Source organism: Rattus norvegicus, chromosome 11 (assembly GCF_021556685.1).
Source record: "Rattus norvegicus strain SHRSP/BbbUtx chromosome 11, alternate assembly SHRSP_T2T, whole genome shotgun sequence".
NCBI classification, from domain to species: domain Eukaryota; kingdom Metazoa; phylum Chordata; class Mammalia; order Rodentia; family Muridae; genus Rattus; species Rattus norvegicus.
In genome coordinates, this window is record NC_141544.1 from 90,385,716 (window position 1) to 90,402,481 (window position 16,766).

Here is a 16,766-nt window from a genome sequence, read left to right on the forward strand (position 1 = left end):
ATGGGTGGTGGCCAGTCCTCCAACGGATTAAACGATGCTCTACATGAAAATGAAGCCCCACACTCCTAGATATCTACCTAAGTGAGACTTATGTCTACTGTGGGAGTCTGTAGAAAGCTAAAGACGGCCATTCTCCTAGGCAAAAAGAAATGTATTCTTGTACTAGCTAGAGAAAGATGTGAATGAGAAAATCTAGATGTTACTTTGTTATTGTTTGGTAACTTGGGCTTTTCCATTCAGCTTCTCTAGAATCCAGTTTCTTTATGTATAGAAGTATTTGGGGTTGGGTGGTTTATTTGAACTGTGTAATATACCAGTCAGTTCTTTTATCTCAGTAAATGCTGATTGGCCCCTCTTAACTTCTCTAATCCTCTCCACCTATCCTTGAAAAGCACAGGAAAGAAGGTGTCTTCATTGCTCATGACAGATGTTGGAGAGTCCCCTGGGACTCCATGTCCTCAGATTGCCATAGCGATGGCCACCATGCCCAGTCACAGCTGCAATCTGTTGCTGGCAGGGTTTGTGCTGTAGCTGTAGCCACTTGCTTCCTGTCATTAAGGCAAACCACCATCTTATTTTGTTTTGTTTGCCCCTCATGGTTTGAGTTTGCTGCTCCCCGGCGCTTGTTATTAGAACAGACATAATTAATAACTCCTGGCATGTGGAGCAGCCAGATTGGACAATCTGCCTCCTGCCTTCTCAAACAGTCTTCTGAGCAATCTGAATGCTTGAATTTATAGCCTGGACTGAATACAATGGATTGTTTTGTAATCCTAAGCAAGCATCATAAACTCACTATACTGACAGATGAAGAAATAAAATTCTCTTTGTAGTTCCTAGTGGGCAGTTTACCCAACCACTTCAGTTAAGAACTATAAGCCATCTGGGCATGGTGGTCCTTGTATGGAATCCCTGTACTTTGGAAGCTATGGCAGGAGAATTTCCAACTGAAGGCAAGCCTTGGTTACCCAGTGACTTCCAGGGCAATCTAGGCTGCATAGTGAGAAATTGTCCCCAAAAATCAAAACATACAAATAAAAACAAGTAATAAAAATAACAGTCATGTTCCTTTTGAAATTTCCATTGAAAATATGTTTCTCTGGCTTTCTTTGGGTACAATTCCAGAATCTTCCATTCTGGGTCATTAGGATTTAGTTTCTAAAGTTTAACCCATTCAAGTCTAGTTTCATTTTTCTTAGAGGAATTAAATTAAAGATCCAGCATTCTTGGTTTAATTTTCTTGTTTTTATCATGTGCAGCCACAAGTTTAGGGCTTGTCTCCTTCAGTCAGTGGGTTCTCAACTTGTGTGTGGGTTATGACCCCTTTGGGGGTCCCATATCAGATAATCTGCACATAAGATATTTACATTACAATTCATGACAGTGGCAAATTTACAGTTATAAAGTAGCAACAACATAATTATGGGTGTGTGGGTGGTTTACCACAACATGAGGAACTGTATTAAAGGGTTACAGCATTCGGAAGGCTAGAACTGCTGCCTTAGGGGCTTCTATCCTCAAATATTTGCCAATCCAATCCTGCAACCTGATCACATTAACTTCTTTGTAGTCGCTTAGTGACTAAAAGCTGAGGAAATCAATGTAATCAATTAATGATATTCTCCATGCTTCTCTCTTTGTGTGGCTCTGTAGGAAAAAGAAATTTAATAAAACAATTGTTCACAACATATAACCAATGGTATATGATTAATTACAATACAGGGGTTACTTGTGCTAAAATTATGACATTACCATAAGCCAGAACTTTCAGAGCTTTCCAGAACTTTCCTATGTATTGAATCTTGGGGAGGTGGGAGGCTTAACAAAATATTAAGGCCTTATGCCATCCTTTGAGATCTCATAATAATTGCTTCAGGTACACCTTAGACCTTGAGTGCTTTAGAAGATCACTAGAGGTCATTGCTAGGGACTCCTGGTATCATAGAAGCCCCAAGAAATACCACAGAGACAGGAACTGTTACTTGCATAGGAATTTAATAGGTGTTTCACTGGAGAGTCCAGAATATAATTCTACTAATGATTTCATTTGCCAGTGCTGCTTTGGGGGCTTTGCAGATTAGACTGGAATTTTGGTTCTGTCTTAGTTGTAGCTGCTGCCCTCAGCTCTTGGGGTGACTTACTCTGTTTCAAGAAAGCCACGAGCAAAGAAAGGCACAGGCAGTCTGGAGGAATGAGGACGTGAAGGAAGGAGCAGGAAGTTAGAGGGTGGGGAGGTTTTTTGACCGAGGAAAGTCGAGGTTGAGTAACTTGCAGGACAGCTGGGCTGTGAGGAGACAGAAAGGAATTGAGTGAAATAAATCTGGTAGAGAAGATGTTCTTCACCTCTGATAGAAATAGAATACCTCCTCTCCATCTAGCCTTCTCGCCCATAAAAAAAAAAAAAAAAAAAGCTCTTCCATTGGGTTCTTGGTATGAGCTAGAATACAAATCAAAGTGCCATTGCTGGAAAGCAAGCTTAAGCGGTGTTCCCCGGCCCCATGCTCCTGAAAAGAGCGTGGCAGACTTTTCCGCGCTCAGCACAGCTCAAGCCCTCCCCAGGTCCCACTGAGAACAAAAGGAATGAGGAAGAATTATGTGTAATGGAAGGTCAACAGAATTGGGAATTGAGTATGAAAAAAGATAGTTCTGGAAATAACAACTCTTCGTGTGTCGATCTAGATCTGCTCATATTACTCTCAATCGCCTTTAATGGCGCCATTGTTATGTTTGTTGAACATTGCCTGGTTCGCTGGGCGAATTTTGCTTTCTTGAGTCCTGTGGCAGTGGAGAAAGAAAAAGCCCACATCTGCAGATGAAGAGTTAGTGTTCTGTACGAAAGAGCTAGTTTAGCTGTACTGAAACATTCCAGGGAAAAATGCTCATAGTTGGTGAAAGAAACTGCAGATATGCTCCAAAAAGAAGCTGGATATAAAATCCAGGCATTAGAAAAGGTTTGCAGGGCATCCTGTCCAATCTCCCCTGTGTACCAGGTACAATCTTAACAAGGTTATTCTGTAAGACAAATGGCAATGAGGGGTGGGCAATTAGGTCTTTTGTCTCTTAGGGAACATTTTCCATAAAAAGAAAAAAAACTGTTTTGGGTTTTCAATCAGGAAAAGTGTGGGTTTTCCTTGGGTAACAGGTTTTCTTTCAAACTCCTGACTTTTGGCACACATGTGTAACACAGCTGAAGAATCCCACATTTTGTGAACCAACTTTTGCTAGGTCTTTACTTTCTCTTAACTCTTTATACATATATAAAACCTTCGTTTTAAAAATAATTTATTTATTTTTATTTTATGTTCATGTATGTCTGTGTGAAGGTGTTAGATTCCCTGGAACTGGAGTCCCAGACAGTAGCTGCCAGGCAGATGCTAGGAATTGAACCTCGGTCTTCTGGAGAAGTAGCCATTGCTCTTTTTTTTGGACAAATGAGAGACTAGGCTTTATTCCCAGTTCAAGAAAAAAAATGCATATATACATGCATACATAAACATACATACATAGAATTACAATGCTTTTTGCTTAAAGACTTTTTGTTTGCTTTTCTGTCACCTAAAAATTACCCTTAATAACCAAGTTAACTGTTCTTCACAACCAAGAGCAAAAATCCTTTGATGCTAAACATCTTTGGGGAAAATCATCCTGTAATTTTTTCACTGGGGAAACTGAAACCTGGGCTAAGCAGGTACAAGAAGAAGTATATAAAGATTCCATCTCAAAACACAAGAAAAAAATCCTGATTATCAAACAGAATATACAGTAATTGACACAACTTATCTTTAAGTCCAATTATCTCATGATATGTCAATACCACTTGAAATTAATACCTCTCTAACTAGGCTATGCCCTTACTTATGCACTACTAGTGAACTTTGAAAAATAACATTGCCTAGCAATGACTAGTAGTTGGTCAAGATCTAATAACAACATTTTTTTTTATTAACTTGAGTATTTCTTATTTACATTTGGAATGTTATTCCCTTTCCCGGTTTCCGGGCAAACATCTCCCTCCCCTTCTTTATGGATGTTCCCCTCCCCACCCTCCCCCCATTGCCACCCTCCCCCCAACAATCACGTTCACTGGGGGTTCAGTCTTAGCAGTAGCCAATGCTCTTAACCACTGGTTTATCTCCTGAACCATCTCTCCATCCCATCCCCATATATATAAAGCCTTAAGTCTTAAGTGAGAGTGGAACAAGGCAGAGCAAAAGGACATAGGTAGCTTTAGTCTTCTTGGCCCATGCCTTCCCCGTGTGTAGGCCTAAACATCTATTTTATATATACACTAAGGTTTTTAGACATTTAAAAAATTCTCCCAATGCCACTGTTATCATCTTCATTTTATGGATGGGGAATCAGCATTGTAGAAATTGCGTAAATTGTGCAACTGGAAGAGATGAGGTAAAAGCCAGGTCAGGCTGAATCTGGGGTTCACACCCCTCCTACTACAGACTGGCTCTCTGGAATCTTCCTTCAGAGTGGGAAAGCTCTGGATACAAAGGCCTCAGCACACTATTCTTCCTCATAATCCTCTGCTTTTGAGTTTTTTAAGCAATGACTAATTATTTTACTCAGAAAGACCTCAAATATTACTCCAACCAGCTCCCTTCCAAAGAATTGGCTATTTCCTTTGTTTTTACTGTTGGGGGAAGAAACCTAACCAGTTATTTTTTTCTGCTCCAGTGCTTTACTAGAACAAAAAAAAAATAATCATATTAAGATGTCAAAAATAAATCTTAAATGTGCAAGTGTGGGATAAAGGCACCTCTTCTCTGAAAGACTCCGAAGACATTTAAATAGAATTCATGTGTGCCCTTCATGTGAAGCACGGTGGTGGCCACAATTCAAATGAGCCTGTTAACAGGGCTTTAATGAGAATGAGCTGGGGATAAATATGGGATTGCAAAATAAGTTCACAAAGTTGAAACCAGGAGCACACTGGTGGGAAGTCTGTACTGGCGGCCGTGTCCTGGCCATTCAGGATGACCCCTGGAGACATCTTGGTGTTTTTCTAGTTGTTTCTTTTATTCATGTAGACTCAAGAGCCCTTTCAGTGCCTAACCCTGAGCCAGATACAGTGGGGAAATGGAGGGAATAAACACTGTCATGCTCAGGCTTGGGTTATGCTGAGCAAAACTTATGCTCAAGAAACTACTAGAGTTAATCATTCCAGCCAGGGTTGGGCTTGGCAGTGTTTCCCTTTAAGCTCAGCACTTGGGAGGCAAAGGTGGGTGAATCTAGCCTACATAGCAAGTTGAGACTACATAGTGAGATCCTGTCCCTCCCAATCTCCCCCCACCAAAAAAAAGTGTTAGTCCAGGCCTGAATGGTTGATGTTACAGGTATGTATTGAGGTCAAAATTTTATAGTGATAGAGTTTGCTATAATCTCAGACACACTAGTAAAAAAAACCTCATTTTATAGAAAGGGGTCCTGGAGAGAGAGAGTGAAAGGGACCATCCATTACTGTTAATAATCATGTCTATCTGTTAGATTTCATAGTCTATGCTTTATCATATAAATTCTTATCTACAACATGGCAATCGTTGGAGGTAGGTGTTTAAAGATAAAGAAGCTCAGACGTGGAATTGAGACCTCTTGCCTACACTCCTGTGCAGAGTCTCTCACAGCATATGTGATGGAAAAGTCCAGTCTCCTTTTCTTAGCTGTGGACCTCACATCTCCAAACAATTTCACCTCACTAAGACTTATCTTTTAGCACAAAGCACCTCTGAGCATGATCACTAATTGATTTAATATACATTTTCTTGAGGGTTGATGATGAGCAAATCTGAGGACAAACAAAACAAAAAAGTATAGATTGTCAATCCCCTAGAATCTTAAAGCACAAGGAGTGACAGACCTATGAAAAAGTACAGTAAATGTGCTACAGAAATACAAACAATTGCTGTGAGAGACTGGGGCAGGATACACGGTTCTGGCTGGCTGGGAAAAGGGGGCAACTTCGTGAGAGTCGTGAGGGGCCACCATGGTCTTGACTACAACTGGGCTGGCAATTGCAAGGCAGCAGCACACGACAGGGAAAGATAGAGACGTGTACAAATCCTTCCTGCTCCCAAAATGTGGAAGAAAACTGCGTGTTGATTTAAGAGAGCCAAGTGACTGCATGAGGTGGCAAGGATGGAGGTGAAATTAGCTCAGAATGCCAGGAGGGGCGTGTCCCCAGCCAGAGTATCTTACCTCAGTCTTGAAGGCACTGCAACAGAAGGGGGATTTCAAGACAAGAGCGAGCCTTGATTCTCTTTCTAAAGGGATGGCATAAAGGAACATACAGACTGGGACGTAGATGCTGCAGAGGTCTAGCTAGATGAAATGAGGACTTGAGCCAGGGCATTATGGGTGGAGGGAGGGACAGGATAGCTGAAATATTAACTTCTGAAGTTAAACTTCCAGCAGGTGGTTGGTATAGGGCGATCAAAGAAGAGACTTGAGTGTTTTTGAACTTCCTCACTGTAGTCCATGCAAATGCTCATACTCAGGGCCGGACAGGAATTACCAAGATCAGATTCAGCACCTGGGATGAATGAATGGAAAAGAGAACTGCCCTTTGAGCAGGCTTTAAAAGGCCAGCCAGAAGCACTGTCCTGAGATGTAGTTGTTGTTTGGGAAGGCAGTGGTCGTGTTTGGAAGAGAAACAGGGGAGAGGCAGAGGTTTGGACCACATCAGGATTCCAAGTGCATCTAGGAAGAAGACACAGGCAGAAACTCAAAGTGGATTCTTGAAGAATCTCATACTGACGTGTACACATCAGAAAGTGGGCAGTGGGGGAGCACAAGAAACTTTTAAGTTCTATGTATTTGGGGCTCTTGAGTGCTTGCATAGCAAGAACAAGCCCCTGGCTTTGGTCCCCAGAATACTGAAAAAAACTGACGAAGCAGTTGTTTTTTAAATGAGAATACTACTGTGGTCATGAGAATGACAATGATTGCAAAAAGGGTAGTTTGATTTGTCAATGAGGAGGTCTCCGGGGACCACAGGAAGGATTGGACTGGTGGATGGCGTATGAGCAGGGTGTTCTCAACCAGGTGAAGCAGATTAGGAGCAAAGCGAGACGACGCCTGGTTAATTTTTAATTCTTTACCAGTTTAAGATTTTTTTTCAACTAGTTTTCTGAAATTGTTAACCCAGGAACAACTTATGGAGAACATACAGCTTTGCAGGGGATTGAGCAATGACTTAATGACTCTGTCTTCATGGAGTATGTTGTCCAATGTCAGGGAGTGACACAGCAAAGTAAACAAACAAGTGTGAAAGTGCTTAGCAGGGCACACAGCATTTAGGTGAGAAACTATTTTCATTTTCAAACTGATACATGTACATTAGAGCTGAGAGGAAAGGGGTAAGGAGGGCCCAGGTAGCAAGGAATTGCTAGGTTTAGCTAGGGACTTCTTTTCATTGTTGTGTTTTAGGTAAGGTCTCACTCCACAGATCAGCCTGGTCTTTAGCAGTCTTCGATCTTGGTCTTCCAAAGACGGGAACTGCCGGCATGTTCTACCCAGGGAAAGGCTTCTAAGAAGGGGTTAAATGTGGACATGAAGTACTGGTTAGATCTGGCTAAGCAAAGGCATGGGTTATTGAGGTTTAGGGACCATTTCAGATGGCCAGAATTTGTACGATTAAACAACTGAGTTTGAAAGCGAGAATTATTATTATTAGGGGCCAAAAACTATTTGGTAGCCGTCTCATAGCAATAGAGTGCCTGAACCATGACTCCTAAGGCAACAACCAGAAGCGACATGCGTTCCTAAGAATAGGGGCTGGAGGACTTTGAGAGTCTTCCCCACCCCCATTCTGAGTCATTGTGGGACTGAGTTAGGTTTTAGTACTTCATTTCCCTTGGTCAAACCAAGACCATTTGAATGCACCTGCCTGCCATCTGTCACCTTTGCCTGGCCCTGTGAAGGTGGCCATTGTGAGGGGCAGGGTGCACTTCCTAATTATACTTCTGTGGCCAAGGCGCCACGTGAAGGCTTTTGGCGGTCTCACTCAAATGAAGTGGGGGGCGGCTGACTGCTCCGCCACATGTGGAGAGCAGTTTCGCTAGTCCTCCCAGTGAACCCCTAGTTTGGTTTTGAGGTTGCCAATTTCAGATGCTGGTGGCTATTCTAAAAAAAAAAAAAAGGCTGAAGAGAAGGAGGGGTGGGGTGGTGGAGTGGAGTTCCACCTGAAAAAGGGCAGCCACGGCTTGACCCCAGCCCACTGTCCCCACTGTCCTGCATCCTGTGCATCTTAATTCCTCCCCCTTCAACCAAGTAGTTGGATGTGAGATACTAGCAAGTGGTAGGTTTCTACAAGGGAATAAAATGGTAGCAAGCATCACCATGCATTTGGAAGGGCCACTGTAAAGTGACGTGCCTAAGGACTCCTGCTGCTTCACCAGTTTATCTGCAAGGGCACAAGAGCTTGGCTATCTCAACCGTCATACCTGCACGGTGGCCAACAAACCACAGAGCCCTGAGATGTGTTATACCATCATTGTTCCTAAAAACTATAATACAGTAGCACAATATTCCGAAAAGAAATAGTTTTCACCTATTGAATTTTCTTGCTCTCCAGAACAGATGGTGATGGTGATGGTGATGGTGGTGGTGGTGGTGGTGGTGGTGATTGTGGTGGTAGTGATGGTGGTGGAGATGGTTATATATGGTGGTGGCAGCAGTGGTGGTGATGGTAGTGATGTTGATGTGGTGATGGTGGTGAAGGTGATGGTGGTGGTGATGTTGATGTGGTGATGGTGGTGAAGGTGATGGTGGTGGTGGTGGGTGTGGTGGTGATGGTGGTGGTAATTGTGTTAGTGATGGTGGTGGTGATGGTGGTGGTGATGTAGATATGGTGATGGTGGTGGAGGTGATGGTGGTGGTGGGTGTGGTGGTGATGGTGGTGGTAATTGTGTTAGTGATGGTAGTGGTGATGGTGGTGGTGATGGTGGTGGTGATGTAGATGTGGTGATGGTGGTGGAGGTGATGGTGGTGGTGGGTGTGGTGGTGATGGTGGTGGTAATGGTGTTAGTGATGGTGGTGGTGATGGTGGTGGTGATGTTGATGTGGTGGTGGTGGTGGTGGTGGTGGTGGTGGTGGTGGTGGTGATGTTGATGTGGTGGTGGTGGTGGTGGTGGTGGTGATGGTGGTGGTGGTAGTGGTGGTGGTGATGGTGGTGGTGGTAGTGGTGGTGGTGATGGTGGTGATGTTGATGTGGTGATGGTGGTGGTGGTGGTGGTAGGGATAATGGCAGTGATAATGGTGGTGATGAGAGAGATGATGTGCAATTGTCACAGTCATTCTGCATACTACTAAGATATTTATAAATTCATTTTCTCCCAAATCATGTCTGAGATCAAAGTCATCATTTGAGTATTTGCCAAAACGTAACGAGTACACCTAGTGAAGTTAGCAGAGTACAGATTCATGAGCTAGAACTGAGCATCGTGCAAGTTCGGAGTTTTGCATTGTGGTCTCGCCCTCACCAGCTGGGTGACCTCGGACAAACCATTTCACTCCTCTGAGCTTTAGTGTCTTCATATGTAAAACTGTGTTAATAATAACTGTCTCAGAAGGTTATTGTAGGGGCTTGATGATTTCATGTAAATAAAAAGGGACACTGCAAACCCTAAAGCATTATGCAAATATTAATTACTATCTATACAAGGATGGGCTGTCTGCAAGAATGAATGCCAACGTTGAGAGGCAATGTGTGCTGTGCCCGAAAGAGCAGTTAATTTTGAATCAGAACACAGAGGTTCTATTTTGGTCCTGCATGTCAGGTGGCAGAGGAGAGTGACTTTCAACCAGTGGTGCACTTGCCAGCACAAAACAACTGCCACCATCCACCTGTCACCTTGTCACCTGTGAGAGACTGAATGATGGCCTTAGAGATGTTCACAGCCTAATCCGCAGGGCTGTGAATGCCTGCTATCTCCCTGCCCACATAGGAGTAAATGGAGGGTTGAGAGGTGGAAACCCATCCTAGATCACCTCGAAGGGACCACATAAGCACCGGGATGTTTCTACGGCGGGATAAATGGAGAATTGGGCTTGATGACAACGCAGAGAGCTCTGAGTGATGGACTTTAAAGACTGAGGCAGAGGCTCAAATTGAAGAAGGGAGACTGAGGAGATAAGGAAACAAATCCACCTCCAGCCTCTGGAAGAAGTTCTTCCTGCTGATGGTTTGACTTCAGCCCAGACAATTTAACTAAGACTTCAGCAGCTTCCAGAACCTTAGGAACATAATTTGTGTTCTTTTAAACCACACAGATTGCATACTTCCTCGTAGCAGTAATCAGAAACTCACACAGCAGCCCCTTCTTTTGGCCCTCAGTTTCAAACACCCTGGCTCTGGTTTTCTTCCTTCTGACCCACATCCAGCTACTAAATAGACCGAAGAGGGTGTGCACTCTTCTCCACATGCTCCTCCTTTGGCAGGCTGGTGTGGGGCTGATCCTGCTGGCTCTACGGGGTGCCCACAATACTAGGATTTTTCACCGAATGGATTCTTCTGTTTCGAGCCTCCAGTGGCTAGAGCTCTTTGTGGTGTATTCAGGGTGAGGAAATGAGGGTTTATGCGTCTGGATGAATTATTGAAGCTCACGGGCTCTTTATTTTCTCGTCTGTCACTCGGAGATAAACTGTTGTTTCTATGCCTATCTCACAGGGCAGAGCCTCAGTAGAAATGACATCAAGGAAAGCTATGTGACCTGTACAATTCTGCATAAGTGCAGACCACTGTTGTCATCATCATCATCATTATTACCTACAAGTGTGTGTGTGCTCAGGCTTGTGTGTGCATGTGGTGTAGCACTGCGCATGTATGTGTGGTGCGTGTGTGCGTGCATGTGAGCGTGTGTGTGTGTGTGTGTGTGTGTGTGTGTGTGTGTGTGTGTAGGTTTCCTTGGAATCCAAAGGGCTTCAGATCTCCTGGAGCTCGAGTTACAGGTGGTTGTGAGTTACTCAATGTGAGTAATGGGAGCCAAACTTCGGTCCACTGCAAGAGCAACACAAGCTCTTAATCTTTGGAGCTATTCCTCCAGCCCCACTCGCACACTTACACCCTCCAGCCCCGCTCACACACTTACACCCTCCAGCCCCACATATATGCAAAGAATCTTCCAGCTTCAACTCTTCCAACATACATGTTGTGAGAATCAGTAAACAGTCTGATTCTGAACAAATGAAAATATTCTCTAAGGATACTTTGCAGGTGGACATTGGATTTTAGACACATGGATTGTCCTTTGGTTCAGACATTAATACAGTATGGATCACCACCCCGAAATATACAAAGCTTATTCCATCAGTAAAAAAAAATTGCATTTTTAATGCTGCCCATTTGCAAGCAGTTAAGTAGGGCAGTTTTCATTCATGGAACAAAAAAACCAGAAACGACACAGGCTGATGAGCAGCAAGTTTATTCGAAAAAGAGCCTCAAAATTCTCTTTCGGCCACAAGAATGCCGAAAGCGGAGAATTGTCCATGCAAGCCTGTCCAGGCTTTTATCTCATCCCTGAAAATGAATACCTCACCAGTTTGAGATTCATTCCCACACATTTAAACCAGAATTCACCGGAAACTCGACTCCTACCTACCCTTAGAAGAGCCCATGTATTTTGACTCCACTGATCAGAAAAACAATTACTTTGTACGTTTGACCAAAGGAGTAGAGAAAGGGCTGCTGGGAGTGGGTGTGGGGAAGGCTGGCAACATAACATTTATCAATCACTTAGTTAAAAATTCTTTAAACTCTTTTTAAAATGGAGATGGTGGCTAGAGCGTGGGCTCAGCCCTTTGGGAACTCTAATGGGCTCTTGCTCTTGCCAAGGAACTGATTGGTTTCCAGTAACCATGTCCAGTGGCTCTCAACATTAGCCATGACTAAATTCTTACTCTTGTTCCCTCCTTTGGCTATTAATCATTACTATAGAGACAAGGAAGCTGATATCAGAGACATTAAGTGTCCAGAAGGCCACTGTGTGCCCTACCTGACTTTATAGAAAATGTTTTTTTGTTTTTGTTTTTGTTTGCCTGAAGAATTCCTAAAAGATGTTATTTGTCTTTGAGTCCTCTGGGTTCTAAAATTAAGGTATGAAACAATTAGTCTTGACTGTTCTCTTTGAAACTCTCCTCAAAGTTCTTGATATTCTTACAAATCTAGGAAAACCCAATGGAAGAGTGGGGTCATCTTCACTTACGTAGGTTTAGCACAGTCGGGCTGCCTTCCCTAGTGAGGCTGGTGGGTCTCCTTAGAGGGGAAATCCTTCCTGTAACTCTTCGCTTAGGTTTCTTTTGTGGTGACCAATATTAGCTGAACCTCGTGAGGAGAAACTTTGCTAATACTTTCCCCAGCCTAATGCAGGAAGGGAAACAAAGTTTGCCTTTGAATCAAGGAACTGGAGGTCAGGACCTTATTTAGCTGTTCTACGCTGTGCAATGAGGGAGCTGGAATGGGGCTACATGATGTCGCAAGTCTGCATTTCTAGGTGGATGGACTTGGTTGGAAGCTTTGGATATATGTGATTGGTAAACAGGGGCTCTAAATGTCCTTGGTCATCTAAAATCTAGGCTCTTGCTTCCTAATACTGAGAACAAGCCTTGTATTTCTTTGGTGACCCAGAGAGATACAGTAAGGTTGTGATCATCATTGTGTCTACATCCAGGCAACAAGTCTTGTTCTTCCTTTGTAGATGAGGAAAATAATGTATCAGACACTTTTGTAAGGGCTCTGTCTGGTAGATGGCAGAGCTAGGATGCAATGTCACTAACAATGAAAAGGAAAAGGTATGGCTGGACATTAACATGCCTTGCCATGTGTGTCTATGTTGTAACCAGAAGTAGCAATGGGGAGGGGCAGGGAGTTTCACATGGTTCTGCTATGAAGCAGAACAGCCCAGAACAGAGTAGCTTCAGCTTGAGCTTGAACACTAAAGAGCTACCCTGGGCATTTCTGCCTCACATAGCTCAAGTGATCACAGTGTTGGGAAGCTGGGCTTTCTTGGACCTGGCAGCCACCAAATAATGACCCAGAGACACTACTTATCAAGGACTCTCATACTGACAGAAGAGATCTCTTGTGAGGTGAAGCATCAGCATCCTCCCATCTAACAAAGGAACACAGTAAAGTGATGGGGGAGGCACACTAGGGAAGCACCTAAACTCCTACCTGAGCAGGTCTGTCAGCTTTGTGTGTCTGGAAGCTAGCAGAAAGATCTTGTCATGAGTTGTGAAATGGTATTTGACCGATCTGGCTTCTGTAAAACAATTTAAAGTGTGGGTTGCCTACACAACTTCATTATCTTGGTGTATTCTTGTGCTTCCTGCCCCACCCCTGCCCCACGTCCCGCCTTACTGAGAGTTGATAAATTCTTCAAATAAAATCCAGAACCTTTTTCTACCTAACCATCCTTTAGCAGGGCTATTTTTAAATAACAGGAACAGGAAATTGTAACTTATCTGTTAGCTTATGTTTTACTTTATTTTCATGTTTCTCAGCTTACCTTGTGCCAAGTACCACACTGTCTTCTGGTGCAAAGAGACATCAGGGGGCATGGGTTACTGTCAGAGGAGGGGAGCAAGACCAGGCTGGGAGTGAACTCTGGCCTGAAAACACAGTCCAAGGCTCAGGTATCTGGATGGAGGAAATGCTAAGTAAACAGAGGCCATCTTTGAGTCTGCTGTGTATCTGAATTGGCTTCAAATATTTGGTTGTTAGAGTCCTGGAGTCATTGCATGAGCAAGTGAAAATCTGTCTGCCTGCCTGTCTGCCTGTCTGTCTGTCTGTCTGTCTATCTATCTATCTATCTATCTATCTATCTATCTATCTATCTATCTATCTATCTATCTACCTACATATCTATCCACACACACACACACACACATACACACACACACACACACACACACACACACACACACACACACACACACAAATACTTATATGTGTGCTTGCTACATGGTGGGTGCTCAGAAAAGCATGTTGTTCTCATTATTAGGGTAATGAATACTTTTAGCTTATTTTGTTTTATTTTATTTACTAGTGGGCTCAAGTAGGAGATATCCCCTGACAAGAGCCTCTGAGTGTGCCACTATGTCTAGCTTATCGTTTAACCTCAACCTTAGCTATCACGTGAAGAATGACTTCCGGTGTAAAAACCACTTCAATTGTCATGACTGCTGTGTGATTGGGGCCATGTGCGTACTTCCCCACTTCACACTTACAACATTAATATTCACAGTAGTCAAATGGCTCACCCAGTGGCTCTTAGCAGGAAGTGGCAACGTGGACGTTTTGAACACAGTCACTCACCAAAGCCACCCCTTCGACCCTGCCATGCTCTTTCTAAATTGCCAAGTGACCTTGTATGAGTCTTCTGTGCCCAGTCCTTTACTCTGGGCTTTAATTTTTGTGCTTGTAAGCTCAGAAAACTGAATTAAATTATGTTTAAGGTCCCCTCTGGATCTGAAGGTCTCTGATGAAAAGCATGTGTTCCAGTCAGGCTTCTGCTTGCTGTCCAACTCTTCGCACAGAGGGGCCTGGGTTTTGACTCCATTCCAAAAGCACAGGCCTGGCCTTGGCTGCCATTGTTGCCTCTGACTGCTCTCAGGACAGAATTCTCCTGGGGACCTGGGTAAAATCTGGGTGTAACTCCTGATGGCCTGACGTTCTCCTCTGACCTCGGACTTGTGGTTATCTGAACCTTACTAACCAGCTTAGGAATTGTTACTATATCTCTCCAGAGACTGCTTCCTTTCCTTGATCTCATTCTATGCCTCTAACAACAGAGAATGGGAACTGGGAGGCAGGCAATTTGTATGAGCTTGTCTTTGATGCTGCCCTTCTGTGTGATGGCAAGTCACTTCAAAACAGGGCACTATCAAGAAGGGCTATGTTGGCCGAAGGGTGTTTGGAGCCATGTGGCCTTTTGAGGGGGACATTTGGGGTTTCCTATGACTAAGATAACATCATCAGATTTGTAGTAATGCTTGAGAAATCATTTTCAGGGTTCAGGGATGGTCCTTTGCAAATGTTGTTTCAAATGGTCTTCTGTTTTAAAGTCCTACAGGAAGTCAGTGTTCCAGCAATGCTAGATGCAGCCTTTGTTCCATGGCCGTAGCGTCTTTTCTCCTCAGACATATTTTCTCTCCCAGTCCTTAACTTGCTGTCTGACTTTACCCTGAAGAATTCAGGGACGTCCACTAATTGTGCTGGGAAAGAAAAGGTCTGTAGCTATGGGGCTGAGGGGCAACTTTGGTCCGACCTCTCCATCTTCGCACCTACTCTGAGAAACTTTGCTTTCTAAAGAAAAAAATGAATGTTCGATATTATTGTTGTTGTTGTTATTATTATTGCTAATAATAATAATAATAATAATAATAATAATAATAATAAAGAGGCTAAATACTTTTTCATTCATGCCCATTTACTTCCCAGTTTAAGAACTGAGATTATATGCACTCAACGTACATATTGAGCATGGGATTTGAGTGTATCTGAGATTCTGTTTCTAAGAATCATATACACCCTGCCCTTTTCTCCTTTTCTCATCCATCCCTACCAGGGGCCAGCCCCCAGCAGTTGACAGATTCTCAAGAGAAGATAAGAAGTTGGGGAGGGAGGAGAGAGTCAGGTACAGCAATAAATGGTCAGGGGAATCTTGCAGCTCCTATTGACCAGCGATCAGGTTGTTTGTTTCTTTATACAGATTTCACAGAACAAAAAGATAGGCTTATGACGTTCCAAGAATTACAGATTACGTGTTCAATTTTTCATTACACGGCCAGGGTTACAGGTTCGGCCACAACTGGAAAGTGCAAACGGAACAGATTTCATTATTACTATCAGCCCCATAACTCCAACTCAAAGAATCTAAAGAATGTCTCCACCAGAACAAACACATTTATTCTATGACAGCCTGCTTTTAGGTTGGCAATATTTAAGAGTGCTCCAGACAAAGAAAATATCCGAGCCAGTCTTTTTATGAACAGCAAATACGAATACCCAACACCGTTTACTTCTCCTGTCATTGCCTATGCTGTAAAGTAGGAAAAGTGATTTTAGTCAATCCGTCCCCTTTGCTGAGTTCTATTCCTCCAGGGGCATACCCTGTATGATCCCCCTATCTTTAAACATCAATTTCAGAGATCTCTAAGTGTATTGTAAAAGGAGGTCTTTGATCTATTAGCAATTTTCCTGGCCCATTGGAGTTTGTCAACCATTTCTAAGTTTACCCCGTTCCAATTATTCTGTTTGAGCTCGCTTAAGGGGTGGCTACCCCAAGAAGATCCCTGGAGTCATGAGTCATGAAGAAATTTCTAGCACCTTTGTGCCTATCACAATCTCCAGTGAATAAAGGAGACCTTCAAATAGGGGCAAATAAAGTTATTTCCCTAAAAGCAGAAGGGATAGTAAGTTTAGGACTTTCCTAAAATGACTCAGGTATAATGTTCTCAGGACAAGACAAAATGAATCATAATGCAGAAAGTCCCAAGAATGCAACACGCAGAGACCAAGACCCAAGAGTGAGAGACAGAACATCAGCGATCGCAGCCTTCGACTCAGCTTGGCTGGACTCTGTCCGTCAGCTGTGCTGACTCATGACTTTCAGTGTTTCCAGTGAGAATGGCTGTGCAGTTCTCTTCTCTTGTTTTAAATGTTTCTCTCCACTAGTTACTAACACTGAAAATTTTTCTCTTCATTTTTTAAACTATCTAAACTACAATATTTTAGGGAGACCATATTATTAGGAGGCATA